Source organism: Callospermophilus lateralis, chromosome 16 (assembly GCF_048772815.1).
Source record: "Callospermophilus lateralis isolate mCalLat2 chromosome 16, mCalLat2.hap1, whole genome shotgun sequence".
In the NCBI taxonomy this organism is placed as follows: domain Eukaryota; kingdom Metazoa; phylum Chordata; class Mammalia; order Rodentia; family Sciuridae; genus Callospermophilus; species Callospermophilus lateralis.
The window spans coordinates 25,903,465-25,929,495 of NC_135320.1; the positions used below are offsets into that span (position 1 = coordinate 25,903,465).

The 26,031-nt window shown below is 37.7% G+C and overlaps 1 pseudogene; it reads left to right on the forward strand.

Annotated features, from left to right (window-relative positions):
- LOC143381925 (10 kDa heat shock protein, mitochondrial pseudogene) overlaps nt 1-24,501 on the forward strand; it is a 104,330-nt pseudogene extending 79,829 nt beyond the window's left edge.
- Nucleotides 24,502-26,031: the final 1,530 nt, after the last annotated feature.

Here is a 26,031-nt window from a genome sequence, read left to right on the forward strand (position 1 = left end):
GCACAGTGACAGGTATTGAGCAAGTCTCAATATCATGGGTGGCTGGGGCCGAGTCTAAATGATGGGGGATCACTTTTACCTGGTGAGAGCCGTGATGGCCTTCATCATTTGAACTGTGGTTCCTGAGCTTCAGTGTGCACTCCCAGACTCACCTCATTTGAACTTCACAAGACCTGGTGGGTAACATTGGTGATGTAATTGGTTCTATTTTATGGAGTGAAAAGACCCCGACTCCTTATGTAAATTGTGAACTGACTTGGTCATGATGTGGCTAATCAATGGCAGAATCAGGATTGGACTTGGCTTTTATGTTCCCTAGTTTATTTCCATTGTTATTATGTCTTGCTCTACCTCTTCTTCCCTTTGTTTGTATAATGAACCCCCTCTCATCAGCCAGAGAGAGGAAGGAGATTATTAAGCAAGCCTGCTGGTACTGCAGAAATCTCTAAGATAATGTATATGCAGCCCTATTTTAAACAATGTAAGTAGGGAGCAGGAATGCTTTTTCCCTTGAGTGTCATGGTTTAAAAGTTCTACCCATTTGGCAACCTGCTTTCAGCCTCATATCATTTTGCACAGTTGACTTATGAGTCCATGTGTCCTTGGTACCCTTCCCCTCTTCAGTAAATTGGGTTTATAATAGAAACACTAACTCAGCGTTAACTAAAGTGATACTGTCAGGTGATGTGATAAGACTGCTGGGTGATGTTTTATGGCAATAGATTCTCTTTGGGCTTCCTCTCCAAGATCATGAGATGATGTCTCTCCTTTAAAGGGCAGACAGAAAGTGTGGAAGTCACAGCAGAAGGAAATCTAGGGCAAGTTATGTCTCCATTGTAACTTTCTTCCCAGCTTGGTGAAAGAAACCAAATGCGATCTTTTGTTAAAAGAAAACATAGTCAAGATTTTTGCAAAAAGGATACCTATATAGTGAAAGGGGGCCTATAAAATGACTCACTATATTATCCCACCATTCAACTTTGTTTCCTAAGGGGTCGTTTTTACATATAACCGTGTTTACATTTATAAGAACCTGTTTACTCTAATCCTTAGATCTAAAGTTATATCAATCCCTTTCTTGGTTTCTCTTGCCTAATTTAAGGCAGACAAAAATTCATAGGAAAACAAAAAGGAAATCAATGCACAGAAAAGATAAAGAAATATAAAGAATATCAGAACTTTTGAGTCTTACCAAGATTTCTGTTTCTGTCTTAGTAACTTCTAGTGTCTAAGGATTGAAAAATTTCTGTAGGTTTCTTGCCAGGCTTAGATATTTCTAAATATATCCCTTATGTCAGAACTTATCTTAAAACTTATCTATAGCCTTATATTTTGTGTTATGCATTGCAGGCTACAATACCTTTGAAAAATAATAATAATCAAATCTAAAAAATATGAATAATAAATGCACTTATGCCATTGGATTATTGGTGGGAACAAATGAGACACTTTTTAAGTATTTAATATTTTGTATGGCATAGAATAAATGCTCATTAAATATTATCTGTAATTATTACCATATATCTTGATAAACAAAAGTAGCCTCCTCACAAATTATATTCCATAAGTATATAATTATGTCAAAATGAACCTTACTAATATTCATATGTATAATATAATAATAAAAACATTTAAAAATTACTGAAATTTCATTCATTAGTTATGAATTCTGAAGTATTTAGGGGGGAATGAACATATCTGCAATAATTTACTTTCAATAGACAAGAGGGATGCTACATGAATGGGTACAGAATAAAAAGAGTATAGTAGAATGTTAAGATAACTTTGATAGGTTTTCTGTTTTGGAGGTTTGTTATGTAATTATTTCAACAAGTCTGTAATTTTGGAAGTTTTCACAATAAAATCATAAGAAAAAAATGCCAGGATCCTCAGAATGCAGGCATTTCCCATGCCACAAAAGAAGATTCTGAATTCTCTATCCTTCTGTGGCCAACTCACTTAGATTTAGCTTTCTGTCAGAGGAACATATTCCTTTCTCAGTACTCCTATGATGCAGTGAATGATTTCACCTCTTAGCTAAAGTGTTTCCATTCTTGAGGTGGTGACACCCCAAGAGCTTGTCTTACACTCTACACATCTGCCTGTGTGATTTCCTACGCAGAATTTTAGAAAACCACAGGGCTATGGGACCTGTAACTGTTATGTAGATATTCAAACTATAGGGATCTCTCATTGTGCTTAGTGGGGATATTTACTGAAGGGGAGAGTTCTTCAGAATTGTCATTATTATTTTTGGGGCGTGAAATTTTTTCTTGGGCAAGATACAAGAAATATTTCCAATTCTCTTGTTTGAGTTATTTTTGTGATGAGCATAGTATAAATATCCCTGTACAGGAGATTGCGACATTTTGAACAGAGTACCCTGAGATTTGTGAGTTTGTAGAGTAAGTCTAGTGGTTTCATACCCCTTCTTGGTCTAAGGAACATTCTGTTTGCACATAAGGATCAGGAGGCTGTGTTGGACAGAGGGCAGATGGCTGGATTTTTCCAGTGAGCAGATTGCTCGACCCACAGAAGGCTTGCACCTGGTTGCCCTCCTGCCTGGCTGCTTGGAAGTCTACCAGGTGACTTGGTCACCACTCATCCACAAAGGGGAGTGTGCATTTGCTCATGTCTTTTCAGACTAGAAAAGGACATGGACACTTAGGGTGGACTGACATTTAATCAGAGGAGAAATCTCACTCTGAGCAAAATGTTGCCTAGCAGCTGTGTATCTCTGTACACTGTATAAATGTCTAAGATTCTTCTCCCAGTTTTCTTTCTTTCTTTCTTTCTTTCTTTCTTTCTTTCTTTCTTTCTTTCTTTCTTTCTTTCTTTCTTTCTTTCTTTCTTTCTTTCTTCCTTCCTTCCTTCCTTCCTTCCTTCCTTTCTTTTTTTCTTTCTTTCTTACTGGGGAATGAACCCAGGGATACTTTACCACTGAGCCACATCCCCACCCCTTTTTATTTTTTTTTTTTTATTTTGAAACAAGGTCTCCCTAAGCTGTTTAGGGGGCTTGCAAGTTGCTGAGACTGGCTTGGAACTTGAGATCCTCCTGCTTCAGACTTCTTAGTCGCTGGGATTACAAGTGTGTAAACGACTGTGCCTGACTTCCTGTCCCAATATTCAAAGGAAAATATGACACACTAATCAAATACACCTTGAAGGGATTGGATTGGAGATCTGTTTCCTTCTTTTCACTACACAGATAATTCACAATGTAAAGAAAATCCCTAAGGGATTTTACACTGGGAAAGCAGGAACCCAATTTGAACAGAGTTACTGTGACAACATTTACCTCACCAAGCTCTCTGGTTGGAACTGTGCTCATAGATTTTGAACATACATCCTTACTTAGATCTTTCTGACAGCCTCAAAAGGGGGCAGGTTGTCTGACAGGAGGTACTCATAGAGAAAGGAAAATGGGTTTAAGAACTAAGATTGCATAATTTTGCATTTGTACTTTTCTCACTGAAGGAAAGCAAAGAAGTTTAAAGATGGGACCCTAAAGTTTGAGGTCTGAGACATAATAACTGGCCCCAATATAAAATATGATCGGGCATCATGACTTTCTGACCTGTGTGGGACTGTGGCTTAGTTAGAATATCTTAATGTGATGGTGCCTTGGAGGTGACAGGATACAACCCTGAGTGAGCCACACTCATCTTTGATACCATTGTATTTGAAAGCCGAGTTGGTGGTGGGGGAGCAGATGGACTGGGGATCAGATCAGGGATTCTAGGGCCCATGCCACTTTGATGCTGCCGATGAGAACCTTATAGTGTTAAGGTTGCCTGGCGAGTAATTGCCAGGATGGAGTGCTAAGCAAGCAGCCGCCGTGTCAGAGAATCTGACCTTGGGAAGATAATGAGACAAGGAGAATTCAGAACAGATGAAAGCCAAGAGCACCTACTTTATCTACTGACAGCCAGAGAACACCTTCATGCTCAATCAGTTCCTGCTAATGAGACAAGATGGGGCAAGATGGTAAAACAGCAGTAACAGGAAAACTTTTTTTTTTTTTTTCAGCTTAATGATCTATAACTTAGTTAGATAAAATTGTCTTTTAGGTCAGGCAGCAACAGAAGTCTGAGCATAAAAAAACACAAAAGCTACACCTGAATCATTTAGTTTTGTTTAGTTTATAAGGGGAGTGATGAAGTTGAAGAAAATAATGAAATCGTGAAGGTTGGAATTGAAGGGAGCCCCTGCATGCTTTCAACATGCCATTTCCTGGTGGAGTCTACAAGGTAGACAGCATTTTAATATGGCTATGCCATGGCCAGTGAATTCCTTAAATCATTCTCTTTTACAAATCCTGTCACTAGCTGTTTTAACATCCAACAGGAATTTTAACATGCACCTGACACTTTTAATTAATCAGCGCTTTAATCTTTCTTTTCTGTGCTGCTGCAAGTTATTACATGCCTCCTGCAGATGACATGGCAATTTCCATAAAGATTTGAATACCTATCAAGGGGGGAGTTTTGGGATACCTCCTACTCTTTTTGCAGTTGCAGTAATGGTGCCCAGGTCATGGGAGGAAGGATCATTTTCTGGGTGACATCATGCTGGGTGCTATATATATAAGGATCACATTCAATGTCTCCTCAATCCCTGGGTGGCAGTGCTTTACTCAGCTGTTTATAAATGAGAAAACCTAGAACTCAAGGCACTATGAAAGTTCAACAGAGTTTGATGGCTAGAATATCAACATTTACCATTTTATTACCAGAGTCCCGGTCCTTTTCACTGTATCCCTATGGTCAAGTTTTCAATGTGAATACCTGGGAAGGGGTGAAGTCATAATCCAGAAAGCCAGAATCTGTATCTTTAAGATATGGAAAAGCTGTTTCTGAGTGGACTTTTTGTTAACATAGGCAATAGTTTTAAAGTAATGCAATAAGAGCTTATTATTGTCATGGCATATGATAGAGGTACCTTGTGGAGGTTAGAAACAGGTTAGTAGTATTTGCACAGCTGAAGATATTGCCCTATTAGATGCTACTGAGACCTGCAAGAGAATACTCTCACCTTCTGAAAGAGGGGGAAGCTGTCTTAATTTTCTCCTCTTGCATTGTTCCTCCTCTACCCCAGCATATGCACGCATACACACACACACACACACACATACACACACACACACGCCCACCAGTTCTGTCAATCCCGGGCTAGCAGAAGGCTGCTCTCAGGAGTGACAGATGAAGGATCTCAGGACTCCTATGGAGATGGGAAGTGGAGCTCTCTTTTGCATAGGTTCTCTTAGAAGTCATGGTCTACCTGTCACCTCTGCACACCTCTGATTGACCCAGCCTTTGTGAGCAGTCAGCATCATAGGTTTCATTTGTCATAGGTTTCTCTGGGTTGGTGAAACATGGTCCGAGGAAATGCTTTTAAGAGTAAAATCGTGGTCTTTTTCTCAGCCTGGCTCATGCTGACACTGCTGTTTTGTAAGTTCAGCTTTTGTAATAAAATGGCACTATAATGTGGCCTTGGGGACTGAGTTGAAGCTGCCCTGTGTTTTTCCCATTTCCTTATAGAACCTGCTCAGCAACCCCTGGATGGAGTTGGGGGCAAGGTTAGGGGTAGAAATGGGCCAGAAAGGAGAAAGGCAATTAGTTCATTATTTGGTACCACAGGTTGAAAGAAAGAAAGAATCACCACTTTTCTTCCTGTAGGAAAAAGCACTGCCACTTATCCATATGTTTCCATGACAATAATCAACCTTTTTCCCTGCATCAAATTACTCAAAGTCTTGTTAGGTTTTCATTTGTCTCCTTCTCATTAAAATAAAATGGATCTTGTAGAACAAAATTTTATTTTTTTGTAGAAAAAATAGTAAAGGCAAATAAGTAAAAGGAAAGCTATTTTACTATAATTATACTTCTAGTTATTAAACATTGTGGCATAGTGTTCCATTTCTATTTCTATATATACTTTACCCACATGCATAGAAATAAATGAAACAATAACACAAATTTGTTTTCTGTAAACTATTTTCCCCACTTATCTACATATATACATAATATATATATATATATATATATATATATATGAACATCTTCCATATCAATATATATTTTTCACATCAGCACATTAATATTATACATGACATTCTATAATTTGTAAATACCATGCTATATTTATCAATTGTTGAAGTTTTAGGCTATTTACAAATTTCTGATGTGTTGTTCAATATGCTAGAGACTATGTTTTTGTATAGCTGTCTTTTTCATACTTGTCCAATTAATTCTGATAATAAATGTTTTTAGATGAAATGTGTGGGTCAAAGGATATGTGCTCTTAAAAGTGCTTTCTACTTTTCTTGGAAAATTAGAGAAAAAAGGTTTTACTTTGCTGTTTTAGTTTGTAAATCTTGAGAAATGTTACCCACACAGGCATTCAGTGCCTTCAACCAGAGTAGTCACCTCTTTTGCTTTGGAGCAATAGTCTTAATAGAAGTCACTACCCTTCACATTAGGATTACCCAAGGGAATTAGTTCCTGAATGAGAAATGGGTCCCCATGATTCTTCTCTCACACATGACATACAAGAATAAAGCAGAAGATAAGGGCTAAATCCTACAATGACTAAAACAACCCCAAAACTCTATGGAATTGCAACCCAAGTTTAGGCAATTTATATTCTCTGTATTCCCAAGTTTATTCAATTTATATTCCAAAACACTTGAAAAGGTGATCCTGGAAAAATTACTGAATATCTTAGGAATCATGGCAAATCTTTAAGGTCAAGGAAAAATGTAGGCGATTTGTTTGAGATGGAAAAATTATTCTTTCTTAATTCAAACAAAGGAAATGTATATGTCTATGCATATGTGTATGTGTGTGTTTGAAACTTCTGATTAAATTTCATTCTATCACCAGAAAATATTAGACTAAATTATTTAAAAGGTGAATTTGGGGGATGGGGTAGAGTACCTGCCTTGTACTTGTGACACACTGGGTTCAATCCTCAGCACCACATAAAAATAAATAAATAAAAATAAAGGTATTGTGTCCATCTACAACTAAAACATTTTTTTTTTAAAAAAAGGCGAATTTTGAATGTCTGCAAAGGAAATAATAATCAATAGAAATCATCATTAAATACTTAAAAACAAGAAATATCAAATCATCACCATTTATCTCTGCCAATAAAGCCATTGGGTGGGTGGTCCTGGGGAGTGTCACTGATGTGTGTGCTGATATTAACTGGGAAGTTCATCACCTCACAACTCCCCTGCAGGAAATTAGGAGACTTAGGCAGTCTCTATGAAAACTGTAATCATAAACAGTCTAAGGATGTGTCAGGACAATGAAGATGTCTTCAAACTGTCACAGGAGAGTGGGGAGCTGAAGCCCCAAACCTTGGTTCTTATATGCCCATGAAAGAAAATTTGAAGTCAGACAGGGGAAGCTAAGCAAGAGAACTTTATTATAAGTGAAAGTAAAGTAAGCCTCAAGCGCAAAGCACTCTATCCCCCCCACCCCCACCCCACTCCATATTATGGTTCTATGGCTTATTGGTAATATTTTATGAATAATGTGTATCTATTTTTCTATTTTAAAATATATGCCAAAGGAGTTTACCCTTTAATTTTCTTGAATATTTTAAGTTTTATATTTTATTTTCTCCTTATTTCTATAGACATGGCATTTATTGTTGATAAACTTCTTTCTACCTGACTCATTTATCCATTCAATAGAATTTTTGTAGGTAAAATGTTTTCAAGTACTTTATAGATGAAACAAATAAACAAAAAGAAAAAATGATTAGGATGTGGGTTTTACACATTGTGCTAAATTCCTTTTCCCAGTGCATCTCTCCAAGAGATGTTTTCTCCCTAATTTGAAATTGTTAGGAACAGAAGAGATCTCTTAAGACAGCCCCAAACTGATTTTATCCCCTCGCTCAGTTATCTATAGTAGCATTTGAAAACTGTTACATTATTTATCAGATCGTATACTGCAGTCAGTCCTTTAGACTGAATATTTTGAAGGCAAAGGCTGTGTTAAGACGTAGTAGGTGAGCTTGAATGAATGATTGAATTGTGATAATACAGTTGTATCTGGGGTGTGTGGTAGAAAAGACCCTAGGTTGACAGGCAAAGGATCTTTGCCATAGACCTGGTGCACCTGGTACTCACCATATAATCCTCAGGAATTTGCCTTTCAGTTTCCTCACTGCTATGATAAAAGAGTTGAGTAGCTGTCCTCTTCTAGATCAATTATATGGCATATTTTTCATAGTGACATTTAAAGTCATTTCCCAATCACCCATGATAAATGGTTCTTTAACAAAGGAAGAGGACAGAGAGGGGGAAGCAGGGTTGAGAAGTGGCTCTGAAAGATCTGGGGTGGTGGATCAGACCCTAATCTTGTTTCTTGCTTTTTGTAATTTAGCAGATGGCTTTTCCTCCTCACCACATTTCCCTTTCCTAATTGCTTGGACAAATATTCAGAAGATCTTATTTTTCATTCTTTGAGTACCTGTCACTAATGTCAGGGGAAGGTGTCTCAGATTCATGCTGGGTGGGAGGCTAGCAGGGAGGAGGATAGTGGGGATTAAAATATGACCACTACTCAAAACAATCATTTCTAAGCCTTTATTTCAGTAAAGTGATTTTAGCCACCTGGATGAGAGCTATTTTTTTAAAAAAATCACTCTTTGCGATTGCACCTTCTTATGGGCATGATGGATGGTCAGGGTGACAGGCAACATCTGCCCCTGACGGCATGTTATGTTGTCATGCAGCGAGGCAGTGTGGCCTAGTGCACCTCTCAGGTGGGGCGAGTCAGGGAGCACACATTCTAACCCCAGCTCTGTCCTTCAAACTTGTGGGGTCACCTTATGGAAGATACTTAACGAATCTCTAGCTCTTTTTATCATCCATAAACATGGAGGAAATAAAAACTTTTTGGCTTTTAATGGAGGACTAGCTAATAAATCATGGGAACGTGCCTGGCAATAAAATGTTCTGCAGAAAAAAAGGCAGGCTAACAGCATGCAAATGGACTAGAGATTGCATTTGTGTGGGGAAAGAAATTTTTGCTCAAATCCAGTCCAGGAGAAATGAGCATAGTCCCAACTTAACACCTTTGAAATGATGGACAAAGGTTTTATCAGTTTTTCCAGGTTCTCTGGACACAATAAGTGGGCTGGCTAGGTGCCAGGGGTAGGTGGGGTTGTAGCTCAATGGAGCTCAGGTTGGGGAATGTGGCCCCTTACATAGCACCTGAGTCTTACTGGAGTTATAATTATGCTGCAAAAGAAAGTCTGAACTTGATACCGGTCCCCAAAAGTCAGTCTAACCAGTGGGCAGATAGTTTGGGAAGGAGCACATGGAAAACCTTTAAAGAAGAGAGAGCATCTATAGATAGTGACATTTTAATGTAATCATCCTTCTGCTAATGTGTCCATACCTTCAGTGGTAACATGTCAGAGTTTCTCAGACTAAAAATATTGCTTTCTCAATAGTTTGGATTTTTAAAAATCTATTTGGATCTCACCTTGAACTTCAATTTTTAAATCGCTCTCCACCGCAATGCTAGATTGCTTTCTCTTCTGCCCATCTTTCCAGTATAGATCCTACCCAACCTTCAAGCCTCCTTCCTCTAATAGTTTCTTCCAACTTTGGGCCTTTACCTTTGATGACTTTGGATTCCAAAGAGCCTCCATCTGTGCCTTTGGCTCATCTTGCTAGTCTTGACTGCAACTAGTGCATATTGTACCTTTGTGCAAATATGATAAAGGCTCTCTAGCCAGGAGAGAAATAAATGACAAAGCTTTGAATTCTCTACTCCAGTCCCTGTCCTTTCTTGCTCCCTTCTCTCCTTATCTTCTCCTGCTCCCATTTTTAATGCACAAATTTCTTGGTCCTCTGTAGGGCCCTGTGTGCCTTATCTTCTGTTTCTGTCACTGTGGCTTCCAGTGCTTTCTGGGTGCAGGTGCTGAAGATTATTTTGCTGCAAGTCCAGTTTCACCTGGAGCCCAGAGTAGCACTGACCATGCAAGGTGGATACCTTGATGATCCTGTAGCTGCAGGATTCATGACCTGGCATGAATCCTATGGTCTTGCTCTCGTCCTGTCCACCTGTGTCCCAAATATCCACTGTTATTTCTAGTTCTCATGATTGAAGTGTGGTTTGGTTATCCTTTTTATTCCCCAAACACTTTTGTTCTCATAATGGAAACAAGGCCTTCTCTTGTAGAAATAACTGAAAAATAAAGAAAGATTAAAAAATAGAAAATATAAGCCATTAGGATTGCCAGCTCTCAGCCATGCATTTCAGTATCACCCCATTTTGTGTGACTTTCTTTCTAGTATATTTTTAAAATGTAGACACATGCATGCATGTGCACATTTATCAAAATTGGAATAATCCAAAATGTGTATTTTATACATGGCAGTCTTAGTCAAAAATAAATAATACCTTTCATACTTGTTGTTAAAGTGATTGGAAAAATGATTCTGAGTAGCTATACGTTGTTCTTTTATATAGGAATATTAAAACTTATGAAATAAAACCCCTAATTTGGAAATTTTACATTGTTTCCAAATGTTGCTCCTGCAAATGAAGTAAACATAAACCTATCTTCAGTCTCTCAGTCTCTCTCCATCTCTCTTGCCAGTCCCTAGACCAAGTGAGCATGATTTCTCTATTGCATGACTAAAGGTCAGCATGGTGATTCATCATGTATTAGAGTCTGTTTGTTGAATGTGGCCTTTGGTAAGTCACTTGGTTTCCCTTTGCCTTAGTTTCCTCATCTGGCATATGGAACCTATTGAATTCCTCATCTGCTAATAGAACCTATTGAATACTAGCTGGCATATGAATAATTATTCATAAGTACTACCTTTTAAACAACTGGATCACCACTTTTGCCTGAATTTGTTCTCTGTGTCAATCCCCTTATCTAATCCAGATTTGCAAATGCATAAATGTACATTGAGTATATGCAGTACAGCTTCTAAGATTTACAAGGGGCGTTCAAGTGTACATGGAATGGAGAAACGGATATTTTTCTTCCATGCTTTCAGAGGATGATATAAATTGTGCTTTGAAACATTTCCTGACATTCATTAAGCCTTTAGAATGGGGCAATAGAACGGTGTTTTCTGCATTTTTCAAATATTATGCCACATATCACTATAATTTGTCCCTAAGTTCACACCTCACTTCAAACAGAAGTTTCCTGATGAGGTCATTAGAAGTCTGTAATGATTCATTAAGAAATTTGTGGAAGAAAGCAACACAGATTTTATTTTATAAATTCTTCAGAACATAATTTAACATCTTGTTCTCTAAAAGTGTTCTCTTTGGTGGTGACAATTATCAGGGATGTGAGCAAAGCTGAATTTGAATCATTTAAGACCTCAACATTCATAAATAATGCCCAGTGGAGCTTATTTCTAAGATTGATGTTTAGGCAGTAATTCATATAATGAAGTCTTATTGTGTTTCGAGAAAATCAGTAACCCAGTAAACAACTTGTACTGTATGGAGATGAGTCAATATGGGCATTCTATAAAGATGAGCATTCTCTCACTCACTTAAGAAGGACCATTACTGAAGCACTTTGGGGTTTGTAAAGGTGTAATTCTCTGATGAAGTATTTGTTTGGTATAGTAGGGTTATGGGAGAAGTTTGAATTAAATTATAAAATGTGCCAGCAATGATAAGCCTGTGAAATTAGTCAAACTAAAAGACATGCATAATTTCTAATTATTACCTAGAGATTAACTCAAATTCATGCTTTTAATGAAGCTTCTTCCACAGGGAGTGATTTTGTCTGACTTTTGGCAAGTTTCTTCCCAATTACTTTAATACCTTATAGGGTTATGAAAGTCTTTGGGTGTTAAGAGTTCACAATTTTCAAAAACCAAATCAAACTGTTAGAAAAATAGCAAATTTATGATGATTAAATATATTATATTTTACTTTTTGTCAGGAGCTCTGTGTGTGTGTGCATGTATGTGCATATATGTTTGTATGTGCATGTGTTTGCACACACATTGTAGAGGTTGCCTTTTGTGTAGTATTTTAATTCCAGGACAAGTGGCATGAGCTATTTAATATAGCACAGATAGATTTTTTTTTATTTTAAAAAATTTTTAAATTTTATTTATTCCTCTTAGTTATATATGACAGCAGAGTGCAATTCAATTCCTATTACACAAATAGAGCACAATTTTTCATGCCTCTGGTTAAACACAAAGTAGAGTCATGACATTCATGTTTTCATCCATGTAAATAGGGTAATGATGTCGGTCTCATTCCATCGTCTTTCCTACCCCATCCCATTCCTTCTCCTCCCTCACCTTTGTGCTATATAGAGTTCCTCTGTTCCTCCCATGCTCCCTCCCATCCCCATTTTGAATCAGCCTCCTTATATCAGAGAAGACACTCAGCATTTGGTTTTTGGGGATTGGCTTACTTCACTTAGCATTGTATTCTCCAGCTCCATTCATTTACCTGAAAACACCATAATTTTATTCTTTTTAATGTTGAATAATATTCAATTTTTTTTTGTGTATATATATATATATGTATATATCTCACATTTTCTTTATCCATTCATCTACTGAAGAGTTTCTAGGTTGGATCCACAATTTAGCTATTGTAAATTGAACTGCTATAAATATTGATGTGGCTGTATCCCTGTAGTAAGCTGTTTTTAAGTCCTTTGGGTATAAACTGAGGAGTGGAATAGCTGAGTCAAATGATGGTTCCATTCCCAGTTTTCCAAGGATTCTCCATACTGCTTTCCAGATTGGTTGCAACAATTTGCAGTCCCACCAGCAATGTAAGAGTGTGCCTTTCCTTCACATTCTTGCCAACACTTATTGTTGTTTGTATTCTTAATAGCTGCCATTCTGACTGGAGTGAGATGAAATCTTAGAGAAATTTGCATTTCTCTAATTGCTCGAGATGCTGAACATTTTTTAAATATATTTGTTGATTGATTGTATATCATGTTCTGAGAAGCATCTGTTCAGTTCCTTTGCCCATTTATTGATTGGATTTTTTTTTGTGTTAAGACTTTTGAGTTCTTTATATATCCTAGAGATGAGTGCTCTATCTGATGTGCATGTGGTAAAAATTTGCTCCCATTTTGTAGGCTCTCTATTTACTTCACCGATTGTTTTTTTTTTTCTGAGAAGAAGCTTTTGAGTTGAATCCATCCCATTTATTGATTCTTGATATTAATTCTTGCTCTATAAGTGTCTTATTAAGGAAATCTGGGCCTAATCCAACATGATGGAGATTAGGGCCTACTTTTTTGTCTATTAGGTGCAGGATCTCTGGTTTAATTCCTAGGTTCTTAATCCACCTTGAGTTGAATTTTGTGCATGGTGAGAGGTAGGGGTTTAATTTGATTTTGTTGCATATTGATTTCTAGTTTTCCCAATACCATTTGTTGAAGAGGCTATCTTTTCTCCAATATGTGTTTTGGGAACCTTTATCAAATACAAGATAACTGTACTCATGAGGGTGATTTCTTTGTATCCTCAATTCTGTACCATTGGTTTATCAGTCTATTTTGGTGCCAATACCATGTTGTTTTTGTTACTATAGCTCTGTAGGATAGTTTAAGCTCTGGTACAGTGCTGCCACCTGCTTTACTCTTCTTGCTAAGGATTGCTTTAGCTATTCTGGGTCTCTTATTTTTCCAGATGAATTTCATGACTGCCTTTTCTATTTCTATGAGGAATGTCATTGGGATTTTGATTAGAATTGCATTAAATCTATATAGTGCTTTTGGTAGTGTGGTCATTTTGACAATATTAATTCTCTCTATCCAAGAGTAAGGTAGACCTTTCCATCCTCTAAGGTCTTCTTTTATTTTCTTTAGTGTTCTGTAGTTTTCACTGTAGAGGTCTTTCACTTCTTTTGTTAAGTTGATTCTCAAGTATTTTATTTTATTTTATTTGAGGCTATCATAAATGGGGTTGTTTTCCTCATTTCCCTTTCAGAGGATTTGTCATTGATATACAGAAATGCCTTTGATTTATGGGTGTTGATTTTATATCCTGCTAGTTTGCTGAATTGATTTACTAGTTCTAAATTTTTCTAGTGGATTTTTTGGGATCTTCCATGATTAGAATCATATTGTCAGCAAATAGTGCCATTTGAGTTCTTCTTTTACTGTCCATGTCTCTTTAGTTTCTTTCATCTGTCTAATTGCTCTGGCTAGCAATTCAAGAACTATGTTAAATAGAAGTGGTGAAAGAGGGAAACCCTGTCTTGTTCCAGTGTTTAGAGGGAATGCTTTCATTTTTTCTCCATTTAGAATGATGTTGGCCTGGGGCTTATCATAGATAGCTTTTTTGATGTTGAGATATGCTCCTGTTATCCTTAGTTTTTCTAGTGTTTTGAACATGAAGTGGTGCTCTATTTTGTCAAATGCTTTTTCTGCATCTATTGAGATGATCATATGGTTCTCATCTTTAAGTCTATTGATGTGATGAATTACATTTATTGATTTCCATATGTTGAACCAACCTTGCATCCCTGGAATGAACCCCACTTGATCGAGGTGCACAATCTTTTTGATGTGGTTTTTTTTTTTAAAGAGAGAGAGAGAGAGAGAGAGAGAGAGAGAGAGAGAACTTTTTTGATATTTATTTTTCAGTTTTTGGCGGATACAACATCTTTGTATGTGGTGCTAAGGATCGAACCCGGGCCGCACGCATACCAGGCAAGCGCGCTACCGCTTGAGCCACATCCCCAGCCCCTTGATGTGGTTTTGTATTCCATTTGATAGAATTTTATTGAGAATTTTTGCATCTATGTTCATTAGAGATAATGGTCTGAAATTTTCTTTCTTTGATGTGTCATTGCCTGGTTTTGGAATCAGGGTAATATTGGCCTCAAAGAATGAGTTTGGAAGTCTTTCTTTCTTTCTAGTTCATAAAATAACTTAAGTATTGGTGTTAGTTCTTCTTTATAGGTCTTGTAGAACTTGGCTGTGTATCCTTTTCATCCTTTTCTTTTTGGTAGGCTTCTGATGGTGTCATCTATGTCATTGCTTGAAACTGATCTGTTTAAAATGTGTATATCATCCTGGTTCAGTTTGGGCAAATCATCTGACTCTAGAAATTTGTCGATGCCTTTCATATTTTGTATTTTAATGGAGTACAAGTTTTCAAAATAATTTCTAATTATCATCTGTATTTCTGTAGTGTTTGTCATAATATTTCCCTTTTCATCACAGATATTGAGTTTTCTCTCTTCTTTGTTAGCATGGCTAAGGGTTTGTCAATTTTATTTACTTTTTCAAAGAACCAATTTTTTGGTTTGTTGATTTTTTCAATTGTTTCTTTTGTTTCAATTTCATTGATTTCAGCTCTGATTTTAATTATTTGATGTCTTCTGCTTTTGGTGTTGATTTGTTCTTCTTTTTCTAGGGCTTTGAGATGTAATGTTAGGTCATTTATTTGTTGACTTTTTCTTATTTTAAGGAATTAACTCCATGCAATGAACTTTCCTCTTAGTTCTGCCTTCATAGTGTCCCAGAGATTTTGTTATGTTGTATCAGTGTTCTCATTTACCTCTAAGAATTTTTTAATCTCCTCCTGGATGTCTTTTGCAACCCATTATTTATTCAATAGCATATTATTTAGTTTCCATATGTTGGAGTAGCTTCTATTTTTTATTTTATCATTGATTTCTAATTTCATTCCAGTATGATCTGATAGAATGCATGGTAGTAGCTTTAGTTTTTCGTATTTGCTTAGAGTTGCTTTGTGGCATAATATTATGTCTATTTTAGAAAAGCATCCATGCGCTGCTGAGAGGAAAATGTATTTGCTCGTTGATAGATGAAATATCCTGTGTATGTCAGTGAAGTCTAAGTTATTGATTGTTTTATTGAGTTCTATAGTTTCTTTATTCAGCTTTTGTTTGGAAGATATATCCAGTGGTAAAAAAGGTGTGTTAAAGTCACCCAGAATTATTGTTTGTGGTCAATTTGACTCTTGAACTTGAGAAGAGTTTGTTTGGTGAACATAGATGCTCCATTGTTTGGGGCATATATATTTATAATTGTTTGTCTTGTTGAAGTGTGGTTCCCTTGAGCATGTGAAATGTCTTTGTTTATCCCTTTTGATTAACTTTAGCTTGAAGTCTACTTTATTTGATATGAGGATGGAAACCCTAGCTTGTTTCTGTAGTCCATGTGAGTGGTATGTTTTTTCCCAGCGTTTCACCTTCAGTCTGTGGATGTCTTTTCCTGTGAGATGAGTCTCTTGGAGGCAGCATATTGTTGGGTCTTTTTTTGTTTTAAATCCCAATCTGCCAGTCTATGTGTTTTGATTGGTGAGTTTAAGCCATTAACATTCAGGTTTATTATTGAGACATGATTTGTTTTCCAGTCATTCTTATTTATTTTTGGTATTTAACTGATTTTGTTTCTCCTTAGATTAGTTTTCCCCTTAGTGTAATATCTCCCTCTGCTGATTTTCATTGTTGTTTTCAATTTCTCCTCATGGAATATTTTGCTAAGGATGTTCTGTAGTGCAGGCTTTCTAGTTATAAATTCTTTTAACTTTTGTTTATAATGGTAGGTTATTATTTCATCATCAAATCTAAAGCTTAATTTTGCTGGATATAAGATTCTTGATTGACATCCATTTTTTTTCAGATCTTGATATATGTTTTTCCAATTTCTTCTAACTTTCAGGGTCTGGGTTGAAAAATCTGCTGATATCCTAATTGCTTCCTTCTATGTGTAATCTGATTCCCTTCTCTTGTGGCTTTTAAGATTCTCTCCTTATTTTGTTTGCTAGGCATTTTCATTATAATGTGCCTTCATGTGGATCTGTTGTGGTTTTGTACATTTGGCATCCTGTAATTCATTCTTTTTTTTTCTTCTTTTAGAGAGAGTGAGAGAGGAGAGAGAAAGAGAGAGAATTTTAATATTTATTTTTTAGTTATCGGCGGATACAACATCTTTGTTTGTATGTGGTGCTGAGGATCGAACCTGGGCCGAACGCATTCCAGGTGAACGCGCTACCGCTTGAGCCACATCCCCAGCCCTGTAATTCATTCTTCATGTTTGGAAAATTTTCTGAATTTATTTCATTGAGTAGATTGCTCATTCATTTGGTTTGGAACTCTATGCCTTCCTCTATCCCAATAACTCTTAAATTTGGTCTTTTAATGTTATCCCATATTTCTTGAATGTTCTGTTCATGGTTTCTTACCATCTTTATTGTATGATCTACATTCTTTTCGAGATTATATGTCTTGTCTTCATTGTCTGAGGTCTCATCTTCCAAGTGGTCTAATCTGTTGGAGATGATTTCTATTGAGCTTTTAATTTGGTTTATTGTTTCTTTTCAAGGATTTATGTTTGTTTGTTTTCAGAACCTTCATCTCCTTATTGAAGTAATTTTTTGCTTCCTATATTTGCTTATGTAACTCTTTATCAAAATGATCTTTTGCTGCCTGTATTTGTTCATCTTTTAAGTCACAGAACATTTTAATTATGTTCATCCTGAACTCCTTCTCTGTGCTAGCCATGGATTCTAATAACGTAGTATCTTGATTTTGGGGGCAAACACTGAAGGAAAAGGGCACCTTTTTTCCCTTGTTTTTTCATGCTGTTTGTGTGTCTTTCCTTCTAATATTGAGGATCCACAGTGTTACTGTTTTTTAAGCTTTAAGCTTATAGTGCCCCTTCAGGATTCCAATACCTGACCTGCAAAGCCAGTATTCCAAGCTGGGAGTTGCCACAACTAAAGATGGCCACAGGGGTGTCCCAAGATGGAGGCAGCTGATTTCAGCTATGGAGTGTCAGATCAAGTGGGGGTGCCAGGCAGTGGTGTTTAGCAATGAGTTCAAGATGCAGATTGGACCCAGTGTGGACTCCGTGCTGCATTTTGGCAGGACTGTCCTGGGCCTGCCTGTGTTCTGTGGATGTTGGCGGGGCTCCAGTTACATTATTTTAGAGCAGGAAACAATAATTTTAAATTGGTGGATATAATTCTTTCATTTTAACAAGTAGAAAAGCAGTCACAGAGAACTTAAAGACTTACAGCAAATTTACACCATATTTGTGATTTGGGGTAAAAGACAAAACAAGATAACTTCACAAACTTAGGTATAGTGAATAAGATTGTGCTTTCTTAATTTGGATGTGGGCAGGTAAAATTTTCCTCCCAAAGGAGCATGGTGAAACTGTGGCTAGAGTGAGTTGATTTCAAGCTCATGAGATGCTATGTTTTCCAAGGGAGCAGTTAGCCTCTGCCCAAATCACCAGGGTAGGGATTATAGCCCTAACTTTCCTTGGCAAGAAACAGGAAGAAAAACACAGGGAAATTATAGAAATGTGTGGATAGACAGAGATTTTTCAGATTTATTTTCACATGAAAATGTTTCCCTTCTTTTTTTTCTACATTAAAAGGAATTAAAATGTAAATTCCTCCATTTTTGAGAGAAGAAGAAGAAGGCTATTTGGGGTGTTTTCATTTAAAGAGTTTTTAAAGACTTTTGCAATTAGAGAGTGGTTCATATTGGGGATTAGAACACTGAAGGAAAAGGGAAAATTAAGTGGTGTGGACACAATGTGTTGGGCAAGCAGTAAGGAAAATGGGTTTTATCCTCACACTCTAGACTAAGGGACTTTCTCCAGACTAGGGGTGTTGGAGAGAAGCCTGTGAGTCAGGTCCCAAGCTCTGAGGCCTCACCTCTTGGCAACATTATTCCAGAGGCAACAAGTCATGAGACAAGAGAGAGGGCTATGAGATACAGCTGGATCAATCAGGATGGGGACTTGGTGGATGTCCTTTTTAAACAAGAGGGACATTAAGATGTACAAGTTCAGGGGCTTGTAATGCTTTCATGCTAGTTCCTGTTTTTATTTTTTAAAAATTTTAATTAGGTATATATGACAGAAGAATGCATTTTGATTCATTGTACACAATTACACCACAACTTTACATTTCTATGGTTGTACACAATGCAGTGTAGCATCACACCATATGTGCAGTCATACATGTACCTAGGGTAATGATGTCCACCTCATTCCACCATCTTTCCTGCCCCTGTGGACTCTCCCCATCCCTCCCTCCCCTTTGCCCCATCAAAGTTCCTCCATTTTCCCCATGTTCCCCCCATCCCCGCTGCCATTATGGATCAGCATCTACTTATCAGAGAGAACATTCGGCCTTTGGGTTTTATTTTTTCTTTCTTTCTTTCTTTTTTTTGGAATTGGCTTACTTAGCTTAGCATGATATTTTCCAACTCCATCCATTTACCTGCAAATGCCATGATTTTATTCTCTTTTAATGGTGCGTAATATTCCATTGTGTATATATACCACAGTTTCTTTATCATTCATCTATTGAAGGGCATCTAGGTTGCTTCCACAGTTTAGCTATTGTGAATTGAGCTGCTTTAAACATTGATGGCTGTGTACTATAGTATGCTAAATTTTTCACCAGGGACTTTGGTAGTACATTAGTATCTCAGGATCCAGAGAGACATTCAACTCATTAACACCAAGCATCTTATCAAGGGATAATGTGTAACAAACTGTGAATAGGCTCTCTCTCAACACCAGAGCACATAAACCTGTTGAAAAGTGAGTGAGGACCTGGATACCTAGTGGAGTGAGATTTTGAAGGCAGGAAAGCCCTTTCCTTTAGATTCAGAGAGGCTGAGCTGAACTATCTTAGACTAAGTTGGAAAAATAGATTATGTCATTCCACTAGAAGCTTAGAAGCCCCAATTATGGGAGTGTTTTAAAATGTCTGATATGGATGCATCTTTAAGTCATTTTGGTATCTCTTAAGTTTATTGACTCTTGGGACCTTAAAAAGTAGCATTTCTCAAACTCCAAATAAAGATGAAAATTGCATTACTGTATTGTGGAGAAGCAGGCTTTCCCCCAAAGCTCCAGCCATGACTCTGTCCTTGTGAAAATCTCTTTTGAGCATCTCCAATAAAAAGGTGCTGAATGCAGACATAAATGTAAACAAAACAGACTTAGGTCTTAGTTGTAGTTGCATCTACTTCAGTTCTGTCCTTCCTGCTATCATCTATCAACCTGGGGCTTGCCTAAGGCTGCAGAAACATGTGGCTGAGATTCCTGTGGCTATACCAAGAAGCCTAGGTCAGTAGATGTCTCTGTGATAAAAGCATGTTGATATAACATAGTCAGAATTTGGGAAGTTTCTCCATATTCTACAGGGCAACTGATCTTTTTTGTGGGACCAGGGATTGAGCCCAGGGCCTTGTGCATGCTAGGCTATATCCCCAGTGAGCTATATCCCCAGCCCCTAGGAAAACTGATCTTGTCTCCTTAAATGACAATGGCATAAAAAGAATGGGGGAAGCAATTATAAGTTTAAATAACTGGAGTCATAACAAACAAATGCAATATGTGGACCCGTTTCTGACACTTATTCATACAAATCACCAGGAAAGAGAAAGTTTTAAGGCAATTAGAGTAATTTAAATGTGGTTTAATATGAGATCATATTGAGCAATTATTCATTCCAGTAGTTATGATGATGATATTGTTTTAAGAAAATGTATTTTTAGAGATGCTTGTGAAAGTACTTATGGATAAAATAATGATATCTGATGTCGGCTTGAAATTATCTCAACCAATAGAAAGGTACAAATATGGAAAAATTTTAATCAATGTTAAATGTAGATGATGGGTGTATGTAAATTAACTCTACTATTCAGCTATTCTCTCCATTTTTTACTTCTGATTTTTAAATTTTCAAATAAAATTACTTTTAAAACACACTGACACAAATTTTCAATATTTGTTAATGTGAAAAGCCAGTGTATACTCTTGGTTTATTTGGTTGTTCCTGCCAAATAAATGAATTGCTATAGAAATGTCATTGTATTTGATCCACCTTAGTGTTACCAAGCGTAGTATAATGTAGATGTCTTGAGTTTGCCCAAGCATCTGTGACCGTTATTCATTTGTTCCTTTATTCAGACATCCTTAGCATTTAGTACCAGCTAGATTCAAGACTGGAATGCTTTTCCTATTCCTTTTTCAGGCTCTGGACCTCAGTGATAGTCTTTTTTTTTTTTTTCTGTGCTACCATCACCACTTCCCCTCCCAGGCTTCCCTCTGTCCAAGTCAACTATAACCTGAAATTTGCTCTCTCGGCATATCCCTTTTGAGTGGGGAAAGAGGCATGACAGAAGAAAAGTAATGACAAATATGAGAAGCAGATATGAATTCAACTTTTGGCTCTTGGGTTGGACAATTGCTTGCTCTGTGACCTTTGGGTTCTTATCTTGTCCTTTCAGATCATCATCATAAAGTAGAGGCAACAAATGCTTAATGCCTAAGGTATCAGGATCCTGGTGACACATCATCCACATCCCATTGGTCCTTATGTTCCCTTATATGCCAATAGCTTCTCATTGCAGGGATCTGTGCCTCAAGACTCTCTGGACAGAGGGAAGGTGGCATGGAAGGCTAATGCTCTCAGGGATGCATTTAACCAGTGATGGGGAGGAGTTGGAGAATACCCAACTTCCTTGACTCTTGGGTTGAACAACACTGAGATGTTTTTCATACCATCTCACAGAGATCCCACTGGGATCCAGCCCCAATTCTACACCTGTACCCTGCACATTAACACATCCTGAATAGGCTTCCTTCCCTTCTCTGTCTCACTTCCCCCTGGCTTATGACCCTTCTTAGAATCACTTACCAAATCAATTACTTGTGCTCAGATCTTTGTTTTGAGTCTGCTTCTGAGGAGCTCACCTACCTAAGTCATCTGCCATGGAATAGTAACTCAGTAAAAAGCAACTGTTATTACTGCCACTGAAGAACATCACACCAACTTTTAATGTGATCTTCTGGTGATTCAGTGATAGGAAATAGTGTTTTGAGAAGATGTCTTAGGTAGGTGAGTTTTTCAGAATAGGATCCAAGATAGAGCTGAGGTAGGATCTTCCAGAACACACACACACACACACACACACACACACACACACACACACCTGAGAGAAGCAGTGCTGTAGAGACTGCATCAGGCTCTGGAGAAGTAGCCAAGGGTTCAACGGGAATCTAATTATAAGCCAGATTCTGTAGGGGTGGGAGTGGGGGTGTGATTATAGTGATGGGAAATTCAGCAGGTCGTTAGTACTCAGGAATTGTGTGATAATCAGACAGGAAATATATTCTGAATATCAAAATGAATAGCTACTGTTTTATTTGCTTGCATCCATCTCTTCTCCACCCCTATCTTTTTCTGCTAAGAAATGTTCTTTTAATAATGTTCTTTTGGGAGGAACTTAGAATCTGAGTCTTCTGAGAGACTCTTACCTCCCCTAGTGGGTAAGAGTCCTTTTTGTTGGTGGTCGGGGGGTGTTTCTGTTTGAAACTAAGGAAAGAATGGCAGTTCCTCTAGGGAAATGGAGAAGGTGGGTAATCTGGAAACATACGAGTCTGGAAGCAAAGAGTGACTGTGGTCACTGTCGAGCAAAAGAAGGCAGTTCCCAGGAGGAGAGAGCAGAGGTGACACACAGAGAAGCAGAGAAGCAGAGGGGTGTGTGTGTGTGTGTGTGTGCGTGTGTGTGGAGAGAGAGAGAGAGAGAGAGAGAGAGAGAGAGAGAGGGAGAGAGAGGGGGAGAGAGAGAGAAAGAGAGAGAGAGAGAGAGAGAGAGAGAGAGAGAGAGAGAGAGAGAGAGAGAATGAGAATGGAGTCAGCTTTTCAAAATTGGGACAAAATACATGAGAAAAACAACTTAAAAGAGGAAATATTTGTCTCCTGGCTTTGGAGGAGCTTTCAGTCCGTGCTTGACTGGCTTCTAAGGCACAAGCATCACGGTGAAGAGCATGATGGAAGAAAGCTGCTCAGCTCATGACGGCCACAAACCAGAGAGACAGGGAAAGAGAGGAAAGGGTCCTTGCAAGATCTACTCTTTCAGGGCTTGCTCCCAGTGACCTTCCTCCAACTAGGCCCCACCTCCTGACATTTGCACCACCTTCCAATAATGTTATCAAATTATTAATCCACTAATGAGGTCAAGAGCCCTCGTAATCCAGTCACTTCCCAGAAGCCTCACCTCTGAACATTTCTGCACTGGGGACCAAGCCACCAACACATGAGCCTTTGGGGAACATTCCAGATCCAAACCACAACAGTGTGCATTCATGTGCAGGTGTGTGTAGTAGAAGCAGTAGTAGAAGAAAGAAGGTTCCTCTTTCCCTATATCCTGAGATCCATCAGAGCAGTCTTCTCCTTCTGCCAAATCTTCTTTCCAGTAACTTCTCCCATTCCTAAGCCACTCCAAACTGAGTTCCTGTCACTTGCAATTTAAAGAATCCCGAATGACACATGAGTTTATCTGGGGCATAGATCCCCATACTGTTTCATTTTGTTAATCCACTTTGAAAAGAACTACCATAAGTATCACAGAAAGTCTCCAGTTTTAGAATGGGGGGACGCTGAATTGTTAGGTAGAGTAAACATTAAGAGTTCAGGGCTGGGGGTCTGGACTAGGGAGGGACAGCTGTGGTCAGAGCAGTAAACCTGTGCTGGGAAGCTTGAATTTGTAGCAAAGAGGAGAAGCTGGGGCAGTGCAGGCTCCAGAAGGCCTATCAAATGATCAGGCTTCTACCAGACAAGGACAAGCTGCTCGAATACTTTTTATCTCAGTCAAAATACCTTAGCTTGGGCTGCTTTTTTTTGCCGGGGTGGAGGTGGGGGTGGGGGCAGGAGCCAAAGGGTGAAGAACTTGTGCTGAGATTAATTAGAAAGGCAGAGGAAGGGAAAAGGTGCAGAAAGATGATGATATTTTTAGAGTTTTACTTTTTTTTTTAAAAAACAAAAACTTTAGTGCATGCATTCCACCGTTTGTCTGGATAGGTTTATTGTCCCAGTTCATGGGAGTAACTTCAATAACCTGCTTGTTAAGATTTGTCTTCCATTCCCCACTTGGTAAATAAAAAGTCTAACTTTAGGCCACCAGAAATCAGCAAACATCTCAGGGGCCAGGATCAGTCATCCCTTACCTATCCCTACGGATTCAGACTTTCTTATCTTTTCTGGCCTCTAAGAAAATTCTCAACTTTCTTATAGAATTTTTACTGCTATCTAGCATCTTTGATGTGCATATATAACTCTTATCACTTCATCCATCATATTGTGAAATGAAACATAGGTGCCTTTTAAAAATTATAAACATAGGTGTCTCCTTGCAGTGGTGGGGAGAGTCAAGACAGGATGAGCATTTGGCAAGTTTCTTTCACTCTTTGAATATGTATTGGTTGGAAGGAGTGCGGCTAAAACTGTACCAAAGGAGGCATTATGCTTCCAGAAAAATTTGGAGGAAAAGTACTGCAAGCTACAATGATTAGCTGTAGGATCAGGTTCTAAGGGAAAGGGAAGGGAGATCCAAATAATAAGTGCCACAGTGGGAGATGAAGCTCTTCTGCCAAAACATGGAGGCACCAAAGGACCGTTTCTTTAGAGATGGGGACATTCTTGGAAAATCTGTAGAGTGAAATAAATCACTACTGAAATGGCATTGTGTGAAGCTATCCATTCCACTAAAGTTCTGAAGTCTTTCATCATGTAAATAATTTCCATGTCTCTCTTCTATATTTACTGGATGATAATCTAATCTAAAAAAATTACAAATATTAACAGAGGGGGAAAAAAGCATTAGCTTTGGAAGGAAGAAATATCCTTTTCCAATTCCTCTGCCCACAATGAAAGGTTATTGCATGTGAGAAAATCTTTCCTCTTATAGCAATGGCAGAGGTAATAGTGAGAAGCAATGAAGTGACTTCATCTTGTAGCCATTGCCTAAGAAATTAGCATGGGCTCTAAAGAAAAACTATACCCTCAATACTTGCGCCATTTCTCATTATTGCAAGAGGCTGTGTTCTTAATCCTTCTGGAATATATAGAGCTATAAGCTTCGGGGAAAGTACTGCCATGGGCCCCTTGACTAAATGACATATTACTTTGGAAATGGTAAAATTTGGGTCACTTGGCCAATAAGATCCTGCATCTTAATTTTGGAGAAGAAAGTTTTCAAAAGAGTTTACCTACTTGAGCTCATCATTTTTGGCAAATCCTAAAAATATTTGGATATGTCCTAGAATTTAGGAGAGGTCTTATAATTTAAGAGTTCTTACATTTAAAAAACTTTTTTTTTAGTTGTAGAAGGACACAATGCCTTAATTTTATTTATTTGTTTTTATGTGGTGCTGAGGATCAAGCCAATGCCTCACATATGCTAGGCAAGCACTCTACCACTGAGCTAACCATGGCCTCAAGAGTTCTTAGGCACTTTATTTTGCTTCCATTTCCCTTGTGTGGTCAGGATATTTGGGATACACTTTTATTAAATACTTGAGGTCTGAATATATAAGTAAGTGGGAAAATGGGAAAAATAAATCATAAAATATGGCAAGTGTCCAGAGCAAAGGAGATAACTGGTGAAGAGAATTGGGAATTATAAATTCTTAAGAATTCTTGCAAGTATTTAAGGGTGATGTCTGAGTTTTCCATGGGGATGGGTGACTCTATAATCCTGGAAAGCTTGGGCACTTCATTACATAAAGTTTCCAACATTAATAGATTTTTCAGAAGTCAGATGATTAAGATGTAGAAATTCTGGAATATCCCCCATAAATCAGAGAGAGCAAAAATAAGTTTAAGAATAATGATTCAAGTTTAGAAGGTGGTTCATGATTAAAATTAGTGTCCTAGGGAGTATGATCTTATAGGTGGAACAAAATCTTAGGCATTTCTTTCCCAACGGAGACTATCTACTTGGTTCCAGGCAATACATGTAATTTGGAATGGAAAATCAGCAAGCAATAATGTTTTTCACTTGTAAGTTAGAGATAATAATAGTACTTACATCACGAGGTTTTTGTGACAAATGAATGCATTTCTACATGTAAAGCACAACATGTATATAGTATATGCAAAATAAGTTTGCCTAGTTACTATTATTGCCATCCAATATGCTAGGAGAGAGGTGTGGGGAGGAATTGGAAATTTCTAAACATCAAATTCTG